Below are 12857 nucleotides of genomic sequence, written 5' to 3'. Positions count from 1 at the left end.
ATCAGTTTGTATTTAAGCATTTCTTATTATTTTTTCCCCTATTTAAATTTTCACTGTTGCAGGAAATTTTGGGGGCGGGAGGCAGACAATTTTTAATGACAGTACATGTTGAGATTCAAAAAGTTAAAGATTTATAACTGTTAAATCACAAATTGTCAACATCACATGTCAAAACATACAAAGTAAATATCCTTAAATCCAACTCCAGTAAGTTCTCAAGCTGCATTTTTCTTACTTCACCTGCCTGGAAAAAATATTTCCATTAATAATAAAAATTTACATCAGTTTGTGTATGTGTACAGTTAAATTGACTTTGACTAATAAAAATCTAATTCTTCCTACCATATACAGGGTGGTCTAACAGCAGCTGTGGATTCAGTAACACCCCCCAAATTGCTAAATTGAGTGACAAATGGTAGGCACTTATAATCAATAAAGTGGGGTAGATATATTTTCTGGTTGCCTCCCCCAATCTATTGCCACAACTTCAGTCTTACTTAGACTGCACTTCAGCCTGTCTCATCTAGGCCCCAGTCTCACCTATAATCACTTTTGACAGAGAATGCATTGTACAGTGTAATTTTGAAATTTTTACTGGCTGAGCTATAAGCAAGGGTCTACTTCCAGAGTAAGGCCTACAACAAGGGATGAGGGTCTTGTGAGCAGGGCTTGGGGAAACTTAACTGAAACCATCGTATTTGCTCTGTAAAACTCCTTCTAGAGAGATTTAAATGATTGAGTTTTCTCTGCTGAGTACTTAAAGATTCTCTACCTGACAGTATTTTGCATTTTCACATGAAAAGCTATGAGTGGCAGATGGAGGAGGCTAGAGTGTCTCAAAGCTTCCTTCACTGACATGCAAATTCTAAAGGGAGAAGATGATTATCTGACAGGCTTTGCATCCGTGCTTCCCAGCTGGCCCTTCCACCAAGCTCCATGTTTCAGTCCCCTACACTAGTATGCTAATTTTTTGTACACTAGGAAATACCCACACAAAACCTTGAACTTACTGCTCAAGGTGGGGAAGTGCACTTAATCACCCTTAAATTAAAGATTTGTATGGGATATTACAAGAGCATTTAAAAATTGTTTATTTCAAATTGTTTCTGAAAATAGTATAGCACTTGTGAAAGTGAAGAGCTGATACTACAGGCTGAAGTCATGTATAAAGCAGATAGGCTTTATGTAAGTTTTCCCCCTTCACTTTCAGGTCTGGTGGCGTACATTAGATCTGAATTACACCCTACCTGCTGCTTCCTGGGCTCTCTACAGCTGTACTACTGTACTGCAGTGTTGCTCTGCAGTACCTTGCTCCTTAAAAGAGCACTGTACTTTTGGCCAAAATTTAAGGGTTAATGTATAATGCCCTCACTAGAAAATGTTACTGACCACTTTTGATTCCAATGAAAATGCACAGAAGTGAGTAGTCCAGCTTTCATGTTCCAGCTGAGTGAGGTACAAAAAGAGACCAAACAGCATCGATTAGATTCTAAAGTGACTCAGAAAAATCAGAGCTTTAAAAATTCCGTAGTAATGTCACCTTAGCACAACTTACAAATGGAAAATTGAAGTTATTTTTGTCAGGTAAAGGGGCAGCAGCAGCAACATAGTTGAAGGGCCTAGACCTGGCCCCAGCCCAGCCTTACTGCATCCCCTTTTCATTGGGGGTTAGCGCTGGGAGCGGTGCTTAAGGAAGACTTTGCAGCAACCTCCAGTCCTGAGCTTTACTGCGGGCCTGTAAAGCAGGCCAGCACCAGTAAACGCTGCTTAAAAGGTCACTCTCACATGGTGCCCCAGCCTGTGCCCGGCCCCGGGAGCCCTGAGCGTTAGCAGAGCCTTGGGAAGGCAGGGACGGGGGAACTGCTTGCAGGGCGCTGAAATGGGACGGTCCGGGCTTGCTCCTAGCCCTGATTTCTCTGTGCGCGGGGCAGCCGCAGAGCCTTGCCCGGCACACCCCCGTTTCCCCCAGGAGCTCCCAGCGATTAGCGCCGCTGCTGCCGCCGGGCCACGTGCGTCTCGTTCTCTACCGAGCCACCTGCCCCCACCCAGGGCAGGGCTGGAGCCCGGGCTGGGCGTCCATTGGGGGCCGCTGCACGCAGCGTGAAAAGCACCAGCCGCCTCTGCCCCGGGGGCCACCGGGTGGTGGTGGGGAAGCTGGAGAGAGGAGCCTGGCGCGGAGCTGCGCTACAGCCGCCGTTTGCTGGAGCCCCTCACCCGCGGGGAAGTGGCACCAGCTGCCCCGAGCCAGCGGTGCGCCCGCCGGGTACTGGGTGACGCGGCCCCTTTAAACAAGCGCGGGGGGGGGGGGGGAGGTGGTTGCAGCCCCCACGCCCAGCACACACCTCGAGAGCGCGCGCGCGCGCGCACGCACGCGCCGCCCTCCTCCTTGCCTCCCTGCCCGGGACCTGCCGCCGCCTCGCGCTGCTCCCGCTGGCGCGCGCTGTTCCACCACCTCCCCATTGGCTGGGCGGGGTCAGCTGACCCTGTGTTATTTCCTGTGTGTGAGGGGAGAATGGAGCGAGAAACCCCCGAACCGCCGCCGCCGCGGAGCCCCCCCCGGCCTAGAGCGGGGCCCCGCCGCCCGCGCCACTGAGAGACCCCGCCCCGCGCTCCCCCCTCCGCGCGGGGGAGGGAGGGTCGCAGGTAACGGATCCCCTCGTTGCTCCGAGGGGACCCTGCCCCGGGGGTGGGGGAGGGGGCGTGTGCGCGTGGGAGGGCGGTGGCGGGGCCCGGGGGGGGATGATTCACAGCGTGCGGCCCAGTGGCTGTTAGTAGGGCCCGCCCCGCTCCCCTTGGCTGACGATAAAAACCCGGTTACAAACAGGGGTGCCCAGGGACTCGGATTCGGGGCGGGTGACGAAGAAGGAGGGGGTAGGTGGAGGCGGGATGGGAGGAGATAGGAAGGTTCTTCTGGTCTCACCCTCTTCAGATTTAGTAGAATAGCTTCTTCGTTCAAAAGAGAAAATTGAAGTGTCCCACGCCTCTTTACCTTCTGACCCCCAATAATTATTTGTTTTAAGACTAGTGAAGTTTGAAGTGGGGGTGAATGTGGTGTTGTGCTAGGGGGTGTGTGTGTTAATGATTAAAAAAGAGAGAGAGATGCACACTATATGCAAAGCAGAGGAGATGGGGTGACTGTATTATGAATACATTAAGCATGTAGTTAGCAGCACCTTGTTGCCTTCTGGATGGGCAATCTAGAACGGATCACTCACAAGGTCTCATCAAAACAATGGGACTGGGCTTCTCTGAGGAATGAAGAGCATACTTCCTGAGTGTGTTGTGTTGATGCCTCTCCTTTTAGCTAGAAGTTGTATTTACAGTGGTGCGGCTGCCGGGTACTGCGTGGTGTGGCCCCTTTAAACAAGCGCGTGGTGGGGAAGGAGGTGGTTGCAGCCCCCATGCCCAGCACACACCTTCTGTGATCTCTTGTCACAGAAAGTGCCTTATTCTCTACCCACCATGGGAAAGAGAAAGTTATAATGTATTAAATATGCAAGGGATAAGATAGGTGAAGATATCTCTTATTGGACCAACTTTGTTAGTGGAAGTTACAGGGTTTTGAGCTACACCAAGCTCTTTCTTAGGTGTGGGGAAGATCTGCTTCCTTTCCCAGACCTTAAGAAGACCTTTGTGTAGCTCAAAACCATGTAGCTTCCATCAACAAAGTTGGTCCAATAAAAGATATTTCATCACCAACCAACATTGTCTTTTTCATATCCTGGGACCAACGTTGCTACAACACTGCAAACGTTAACTGTGCAAGTTAGGTAGGTAGATTGTATTGGGATTGTAGATTGTAAAAGGGTGCAGTGTGAATCAACAAGTGATCCATTGTGGCAGAGTCAGGGGAAACTTTTCATCCAGGCAGCTTTCCCCCATGCCTTCATGGTTGTTCTCTATCCTTTTCCATACTCAGCACAACACTGGTGTCATGCCACGTTTGAGTGTAAATTGGCCCACAGGCACTGGCTTCCTTCCGGGGGGAGGGATAGCTCAGTGGTTTGAGCATTGGCTTGCTAAACCCAGGGTTGTGAGTTCAATCTTTGAGAGGGATCTGGGGCAAAAATTAGGGATTGGTCCTGCTTTGAGCAGGGGGTTGGACTAGATGACCTCCTGAGGTCCCTTCCAACCCTGATATTCTATGATTCCTGTAGGCCCCGGGGGGATGCTTAACCCCCTGCTCTGCCACAGGCCCAGCCCCCTTCCGTCAAGCTCCCACCCTGCCACTTCCCAGCCCTGCTCAGTCCCTCCCCCAAGCACACCCTGTCCCTCTCCTCCCCCTCCCTTCCAGTGCCTCCTGCATGCTGTGGAACAGCTGTTCTGCAACATGCAGGAGGCACTGGAAGGGAGGGGGAGGAGTTGATCAGTGGGGCTGGTGGGAGACTCTAGCGGGGAGCTTCGCTGCCTGTCGGTGCTAAGCACCCTGTAACTTTTTTTTTTTCTGTGGGTGCTCCAGGGCTGGAGCACCCACGGAGTCAGTGCCTATGAACTGGCCTCATCTTTAGCCCTCAACATGACAACCCTTCCAGTATGATGGGGGCGGGAGGGCAGTTTGACTAGGCCACACCCTTGCTCTTTTTCTGATGTGTCGTTACTTGCTCTTTTATTTAAAAAGAGGTTGGGGGCTTAGAGATTTGGGAATGGTATGCTCATATCCTTAGCAATTGAAACGTTACAATCTGCTGACTCATCAGTGGATAACTGTAATGAATTATTTCAGAGTAGCAGCCGTGTTAGTCTGTATCCTCAAAAAGAAAAGGGGGACTTGTGGCACCTTAAAGACTCAACAAGTGAAAAATGTGTTAGTCTCTAAGGTGCCACAAGTCCTCCTTTTCTTTTTGTAATGAATTAGTGGTTCTTAGTACATTTCCTAGTGGGCAGGTGCCCGCACCGCAGTCAGATCTTTTGGCCAGTCTCAGTCAAGACTGAGTGGGATAATGGAGGCTGAACTCCTTTCAAGTTCGGGTTCTGATGCATCATCTGGGCCTTGTGTGAGAGAAGCTGTTTTCTTTTGGGGACTTTCAATATGGCACCTTTCACCATCACAGGTTTTTGGGGTTTTTTTTAAAGAGTGGTTTTGAATTTTTCAGTTTATTAAAAAGCTTATTGCACCGACCTTTTTTTTGGTTGAAGAGTTCTCTGAACCCAGCACCTTAAATGGGTTTTCATATTTTTCTAACACAACTTGGATTATATGTATCTGTATTTTTGTCTGCTGTATCTTCTCAGTAAGGTCACTTGACATGACAAAAGAGGGGCAGTGACAGCCCTGTTGCTCTGTAGAAGGGACTGTGATGAGAAGAGGGTGTTTGGCTGGCAGGCTAGTCATATATTCCTTGATTGATAAACTTTTGTTAATGGTCTGAGGAAAGCAGAATAGCATTCAACCATTTCAGTAAACTCCAGGCCTTCAGAAAATGGATCACTTGTTTACCCATGGCAATGATTTGCAAATCTGATGTTACTTCTGAATAGTATTATGATACCATCGCTTAGATCAGAGTGTGTGACTCGCAGCTGTATAATCCCAGTAGGTGAGGATGATGTTTGGGTGCCAGCACTCTTCCATGTGATCTTGGAGAATCTGGTAGCCTTGTGTACCTGCTGTACTCTCAGACTCAGGTATCTGTGAGAAACCTTTGGATATTCTGACAAGTTAGGTTCTTCCCAACTGGCTGCTTATACATCCTGATAGTGCCCCATTGCATTTATTTCTCTGGTAGAAAAAGTTAAGTCTCTGTTTGACAAAATGTAAATTTGGACTTTGATCTTTAAATCAGGTTCCAGGGGCTTTAGGAATGATGGGACCTTTGTTTGTGCTAAAACCTGCCCTTAAATGAACCTTTATGGTCCCTGGGCAGATTATAAAGGAAAGTCCCCAATGCGAAGAGACCAGTCCCCTGCAATGGAGCATCTGAAGAGAGATTCTTTTTAAGGTGACCTAAAAACCAGAAAAGTAATTAGGTTTGTGCTTTTCTTGGTGCTTTGATACATAAAGAAAGCCTGCAGGGTGTTTGTAAGCAGGGTTTAAAATAAATTTTAGCTAAGGATTATTAGTAATGTCAAGTTTTACCTCTGATGGTGTACTCATTGGAGGTCTTATGTGTGTGGGGAGCTGTCTCAGCCCTTCATTGGCTAGGTGAAGATGTCCTTACATAACTTTTCTTCCAGCTCTTTGAAAGGATGTTCAGGTTTGTTTAATCTATTTAAAAGTAACATCATCGGTTAATTCAATTTCACTCATGATGTCTTGGTTCTGTTAGTTCTCCAGATATCTATAGTCTTCAAGAAAAACAGGGATGGGTAAGACCTGTTTTTTTTCCCTAAAGCAGAAACAAATCTTTTCATGTGTCCTTTCATGCCTTTATACATTATTAAAAAGAAAAGCAGTGCATGGTCCTATTATTTTTTTCCTTCGCAGGTCATCTTTAACTAAAGCCCTTGCAGAACTAAATGACAATGGGTGCTCTTCTTGGAGGGCCACTTCGTAGAATTTGTACTGCACAATTCCTGTTGCTCCTGTTGCAGCTTGAAAGTTACTATCTGAAATGAGGGTATAATATGTAATCGCCTCAAAGGGTTTCATACTGCTTGCTTGATTTCCCTATAATGTGAGACTGTTGGGTTGGGTATATCTAGGCATTTATAGCTGGCTCATGCATATCTCTAGGGTGGCTTTTTAATTGGAATGTATATTTTAGAAAAAATCTTTAAACTAGTTCAAGTAAACTTGATGCTTATGAAAGGCACTGGACTAAGAGTTTGAGCATGAAAGCTTTTAGGTAAACAAAACAACCCTGGCTTTCCACCACCATCACCTAACAGAGTCGGCAGTGCTAGTTTCTCCAGCACCATTGTGCTTCTGACCTGATCATGAGAGGATTTATTTTTATGCTGTTTAGTCCTATGTTTGGCCTTTTCTAACGCTGAAATGTTAGGGGCCATGCAAGGATCTAAGTAGACTGCTGACTACTTCCAGTTGCAGTAGTGGCTTTTGTGAAGTAGACTTTATCCACAAGTAGTTACTGAATTGAAATCAACCATCTCTTCTCATTCAAGTCGTCAAGCTGTCATCAATGGCAGTATTTTAATCACAATTATTCCATGTTGGATTTAAGTCTTTTTGAAAATTTTACTGTTTTAGATGTGGACTTTTTTGTAATACTTTGGTAAATATGGCTTAAAACGATCTAAAATATTTTAGAACGGTTTTGTTTTGATATCCCTTTTCAAGAGAACTTTTATATAATGATTTTATGAAGTAAAGAGTTAATTATATGGGGAGCTAAGCAGAATCTAAACCATGGGCTGTGTACATATCCCTCTTAAACAGTGTTGCTACTGTGAAGAACGAGCACAACATTCCCTACTTTTGACATCTTGAATGGCTGTGTACAACTTAGCTGACTTTTCTCAACCCTAAACTGCAGTACCCCTTGCTCTCCTAGTCCTGGGTTCCCTCGCAGCTCTCCTGTTGGACCACAGTCTTGACCTATAGTATCCTGCGTTGTTCTGGTCCTAAACTTCCATGGACAATTTGCCAGTACATCTCCATGCTAGTTTGCAGAGCCTGGCTGTTCCACTCCTTGCTCTCTTGAGCTGATCCTGTCGATTCTATTAATTTGCTGTGGTTTTGTAACATCCAGGGTTGGGTACTAAGTTGAAACTTGCCAAGTTGCTATGAGTGATCTAAACACTAACCCAATATGTACTTGGAACATGGACTCAGTGAATCAAGAATTTCCCCCCCTGCACTAGAAAAAATAGAGGAGTGCTGCAGAGACAGTATGCTGAACTCTGAGGGTGCAGTGTTCCTTGTGTCTGCTTGGTGAGTGTAGGTATAGAAAGAAAGTAGAAAAGCTTGTGGTCTCAGAGAACTTTTTCCAGGAAGAATAGTGTCTGCAATTCAGGCTTTAGAGTTGGGTGGTGCTTATTGGGGATGTGTGGGAGAGTGGATGGAATGTGAACAATTTATTATTAATCTAAATCTAGAAATACTTTAGCATGAGAGCATTCATTACATTACCGTATCATGTTATGTAGTCTTGTCTTGGCATAGTTGCAAATGCATTGTTTTCTATGTAAGCTGATTTTCTTCTCGTTTTCCTCTTTCTGTGTAGTGTGTTTTTACAGTTACCAAAATAACTTAAAAAATCAGAGTAAATAAAGCCATGAAGACTTAAGGCTGAGGCTGACCACTCATCCTAAATTCATTCTGTTTTTCTTGAATGGGGCAAAAATTGTTTGATTCTATGGGGGGAAAAATAACACTGCCCATCTTAACTTGCTCTCCCTCAAACTGGAGTAAGAAATGCTAGAGGGACTGGCAAGCACCTGCTTATGAGATAGTTTAATGGCAGTGAATATGGGACACTTTCCCTTCACTTTTGTTCCACTAGGTTAGTGGGGAGGGTGAGGAAAGAGTTGAAAGGTTCTTCTTCTCCCTAAGGGCTTTGTTTGAAATCTGTTGAGACTCAATCTGTCCTAGAATAGTTGTTCCATTTGAAAAACGCTGATATTTTACTTGGCTGTGTTTCAAATATAGCAAGTGGAAAGAAACAAGTAAGGTGACTCTTCCTCTCTCCATTCCGTCCACATGGTGTGTGTGTGTATGTATGTATATCTATCTGTCTATCTATCATAATGTCACACACAAATGGAATACATGATTACTTGATGTAAGGGTTTTATCATCCTGGATTAAGGTGTCACATTACTGCTGTGTGTCAAATCCACTGTACAGGCCCTCAGGATGAGTGTCAATAATAGGTATGTACAACGCCAGAATGTACTCTTTTCTGCAACTACTTTCCCTTTCTCTCTCATCCCCTATATTTTTTTTTTCTTCTCCCACTTCCCCACACAAAATAATTTTCATTACTCTAGATTCTCCTCACTGCTTTGACTGTGGGTAGGGATTATTTTACCCCTCCTTTTTTTAGCATCCTGGCTCCTGCAATTTTGGAGTAAGTGTGGTGGCTGTGCCCTTCGGCTCCTTCCTCCACCTTTTTTTTTGAGGGGGTCCCCCTAATCACTAACTTCAGGGCTTCCTCTGCTCACACATTCTAAGCCACAGAAAGAAATTGACATGATTCTTGTCAGTTTCATTTAGAAACCTGTGGACAGCTATGAAACTGACAAGAATCTGCTCAGTCTTACTCTGCTGCACTTTGGTTTTACAAGCTCCAATTTTGTTTTGTTGGCCTTGCTGAGGAAGCAAAACTTTTTTTTTTTTGATAGGGGAGGGTTGGCTGGAAAAGCAAAGATGTATAACATGAATAGGTGTAGGTTTCCAACACTAAAATAGTGAAGAGATTAACTAGAAGCTCCTCCGAGCAGGAATATGAGGCCTAATTGAAAGCCTATTTAAGTCAGTGAAAAGGTACCTATTGACTTAAGTGGACATTGAATCAGGCTTGCAGAGAGCAGGTAGGGAGAAGAAGCTCACCCTCATAGACTTATAGATATTAAGGTCAGAAGGGACAATTATGATCATCTAGTCTGACCTCCTGCACAATGCAGGCCACCGAATCTCACCCACCCACTCCTGCAATAGACCTATCACCTATGTCTGAGCTATTGAAGACCTCAAATCATGGTTTAAAGACTTCAAGATGCAGAGAATCCTCCAGCAAGTGACCCATGTCCCATGCTGCAGAGGAAGGTGAAAAACCCCCAGGGCCTCTGCCAATCTACCCTAGAGGAAAATTCCTTCCTGACCCCAAATATGGTGATCAGCTGAACCCTGAGCATGTGGGCAAGATTCACCAGCCAGATACCCAGGAAAGAATTCTCTGGAGGAACTCAGATCCCACCCTGTCATAAATATAAAGGGAAGGCTAACCACTTTTAAATCCCTCCTGGCCAGAGGAAAAAACCCTTTCACCAGTAAAGGGTTAAGAAGCTAAAGATAACCTCACTGGCACCTGACCAAAATGACCAATGAGGAGACAAGATACTTTCAAAGCTGCAGGGGGGAAGGGGAACAAAGGGTTCTCTCTGTCTGTGTTGTTGTTTTTTTGCCCGGACCAGAGCAAGAATGCAGGTCAGAACTCCTGTAAAGGGCTAATAAGCAGTTTAGTTAGATATGCGTTAGATTCTGTTTTGTTTAAATGGCTGATAAAATAAGTTGTGCTGAATGGAATGTATATTCCTAGTTTTGTGTCTTTTTTTTGTAACTTAAGGTTTTGCCTAGAGGGATTCTCTACGTTTTGAAACTGATTACCCTGTAAGGTATTTACCATCCTGATTTTACAGAGGTGATTCTTTTTCTTCAATTAAAATTCTTCTTTTAAGAATCTGATTGCTTTTTCATTGTTCTTAAGATCCAAGGGTTTGGGTCTATGTTCACCTATGCAAATTGGTGAGGATTTTTATTAAACCTTCCCCAGGAAAGGGGTTGTAGGGTTTGGGAGGATTTTTGGGGGAAAGACGTTTCCAAGTGGGCTCTTTCCCTGTTATATATTTGTTAGACACTTGGTGGTGGCAGCAATAAAGTCCAAAGGTAAAATAGTTTGTACCTTGGGGAAGTTTTAACCTAAGCTGGTAAAAATAAGCTTAGGGGGTTTTTCATGCAGGTCCCCACATCTGTACCTTAGAGTTCAGAGTGGGGAAGGAACCTTGACACACCCCATCTGACATTCCATCTCAGGCCATTGGGCCTATTTACCATGAATAGTTAAAGATCAGTTAATTGCCAAAATCATGTTATCCCATCATACCATCTCCTCCATAAACTTATTGAGTTTAATCTTGAAGCCAGATAGGTCTTTTGCCCCCACTGCTTCCCTTGGAAGGCTATTCCAGAATTTCACTCCTCTGAAGGTTAGAAACCTTTGTCTAATTTCAAGTCTAAACTTCCCGATGGCCAGTTTATGTCCATTTGTTCTTGTGTCCACATTGGTACTGAGCTTAAATAATTCCTCTCCCTCTCCGATATTTATCCCTCTGATATATTTATAGAGAGCAATCATATTTCCCCTCAACCTTCTTTTGATTAGGCTAAACAAGCCAAGCTCCTTGAGTCTCCTTTCATAAGACAGGTTTTCCATTCCTCCAATCATCCTAGTAGCCCTTCTCTGTACCAGTTCCAGTTTGAATTCATCCTTCTTAAACATAGGAGACCAGAACTATACACAGTATTCCAGATGAGGTCTCACCAGTGCCTTGTATAATGGTAGTAACACCTCCTTATCTCTACTGGAAATACCTACCCTTTCTGCAGCTCAGTGAGAGAGGAGGATCTGGAAGCTCTTAAGCTATGGCTATACTAGTGAGCATACAGCGGCGCAGCTGCACGGATGTAGCTGTGCTGCTGTAAATTCTCTTGTGTAGCCGCTCTAAGCTGACTGGAGAGAGATCTCCTGTTGACTTAATTAACCTACCCTCAGCGAGTGGCGGTAGCTATGTCGGCAGAAGAAGCTCTACTGACAACCTAGTACTGTCCACACCGGTGCTTAGTCAGTGCAATTTAGGTCACTTGGTGGCTTATTCACACCTCTGAGCAACATTAGTTATATCGACAAGTGGTAGTGTATACATACCCCTAGTCAGAAAGGAGGAATTGGGAAATTAATTATCTTGCTTACACACAAGGAATATTTCTGCTAACCAAGAGGCTTTGTTAGGGCTTGTCTACACATAGTTATTCCCAATTCCATGGATGGGCACTTTTATTCCAGAATTAGAGTCCACACATGGAGTTAATTAGGAATAGCTCTATATGTAGACCAGCCTTAGTTAAGGACTGCTTATTTTTGTGTTTATCTTCTTGCCACTACCTCTCACTTGAATTTAGGCTTCTAGATAAGAGATTGAAGTGCATGACGTCCATGGTAGCATTCTCTGAAATGCTTCCCCTTCCACATGCAGGGTCAGTTAGACAGAACTGCAGGGTATCAATGCATGGATAAGACGATGGTGTAGGGAGGAGGGGTTTAGGTTTATTAGGCACTGGGGAACCGTTTGGGAAAGAAGGACCCTATACAGACAGGATGGGCTCCACCAAAACCAAAACAGAACCAGATTGCTGGGATGTAAAATTAAAAGGGTCATAGAGGAGTTTTTAAGCTAAGGGCTGTGGGAAAGCCAACAGATGAAGAGGAGTGCACAGTTTGGACAGACATGTTCTTTAGGGGAGGCTTTATTAAAGGGGATATGTGACATTCCCCTGGTGTTATCTGGACCGTTGGTCTGCTAAGTCACTCCAATCCTTGACCCTGGGAGCCAGCCTTACCGTGCTCTGCTGTGAGAACCCCCACTCCCGGGCTGTTCACCTACAGCCTCTGGCATGTAAGCTGGTCCCAGCTACGTGAGTGAGCACTTTTGTCCAGCAACTGCTTGGATTGTGCAACTGAATGACACTAGCCGATATCTCCGGTCTCAGACACAACCCTAGGAACCTCTGTCTTGCAGTGTCCAGTTATGTCCGCTGGATGCTGCAAGCTTGTATGAGTTCATCAATTTAACAAAGAAATTGGTATGTACCAGGCTTGTTATCCCAAGAGGAGTCTCTGACCTGCTTCAAACCAAATACGCTGCTTCAGGTAGAATAAACAAACAAATTTATTAACCACAAAACATTGACTTACAATCACTTAAAATCTAAGCACAAGAAGTCAGATTTGGTCAAATGAAATAAAAGCAAAATGCATTCTAAGCTGATCTTAACGCTTTCAGTGCCCTTACAAACTTAGATGCTTCTCACCACAGGCTGGCTGGTTACTTTTTAGTCAGGCTCTCCCCTTTGATCAGTGCTTCAGTCACTTGGTGGCGGTGTCTGTAGATGGAGGCGGAAGAGAGAAAGAGCATGGCAAACATCTCTCCCTTTTATCGTGTCCTTTCTTCCCCTTGGC

The 12857-nt window shown here is 44.9% G+C and overlaps 1 protein-coding gene and 1 long non-coding RNA gene across 6 annotated transcripts in view; one reads left to right on the top strand and one right to left on the bottom strand.

The window, feature by feature from the left end:
* TCF20 (transcription factor 20) overlaps positions 1–12857 on the top strand; it is a 213326-nt gene that overhangs the window by 103001 nt on the left and 97468 nt on the right. For 3 of the 5 annotated variants that reach the window (XM_073327266.2, XM_073327261.2, XM_073327267.2), the window contains exon 1: positions 2411–2643. The exons of the other annotated variants lie outside the window; for them this stretch is intronic. The gene's annotated coding sequence lies outside the window, so the exon portion shown is untranslated. Of the gene's footprint in view, positions 1–2410; positions 2644–12857 lie in introns of those variants that run through there. 5 annotated transcript variants of the gene reach the window in all.
* LOC140904908 (uncharacterized) lies at positions 76–2632 on the bottom strand. Its single transcript, XR_012156675.2, has 3 exons — positions 2343–2632; positions 1390–1446; positions 76–244 (listed from the first exon to the last, which is right to left on the bottom strand). It is a non-coding gene; the product is annotated as an uncharacterized LOC140904908 (long non-coding RNA).

The sequence above is a fragment of the Lepidochelys kempii genome, chromosome 1 (genome assembly GCF_965140285.1).
Source record: "Lepidochelys kempii isolate rLepKem1 chromosome 1, rLepKem1.hap1, whole genome shotgun sequence".
In the NCBI taxonomy this organism is placed as follows: Eukaryota; Metazoa; Chordata; order Testudines; family Cheloniidae; genus Lepidochelys; species Lepidochelys kempii.
The sequence above is the reverse complement of the archived record's forward strand: the minus strand, read 5'-3'. Positions and strand labels throughout refer to the sequence as shown.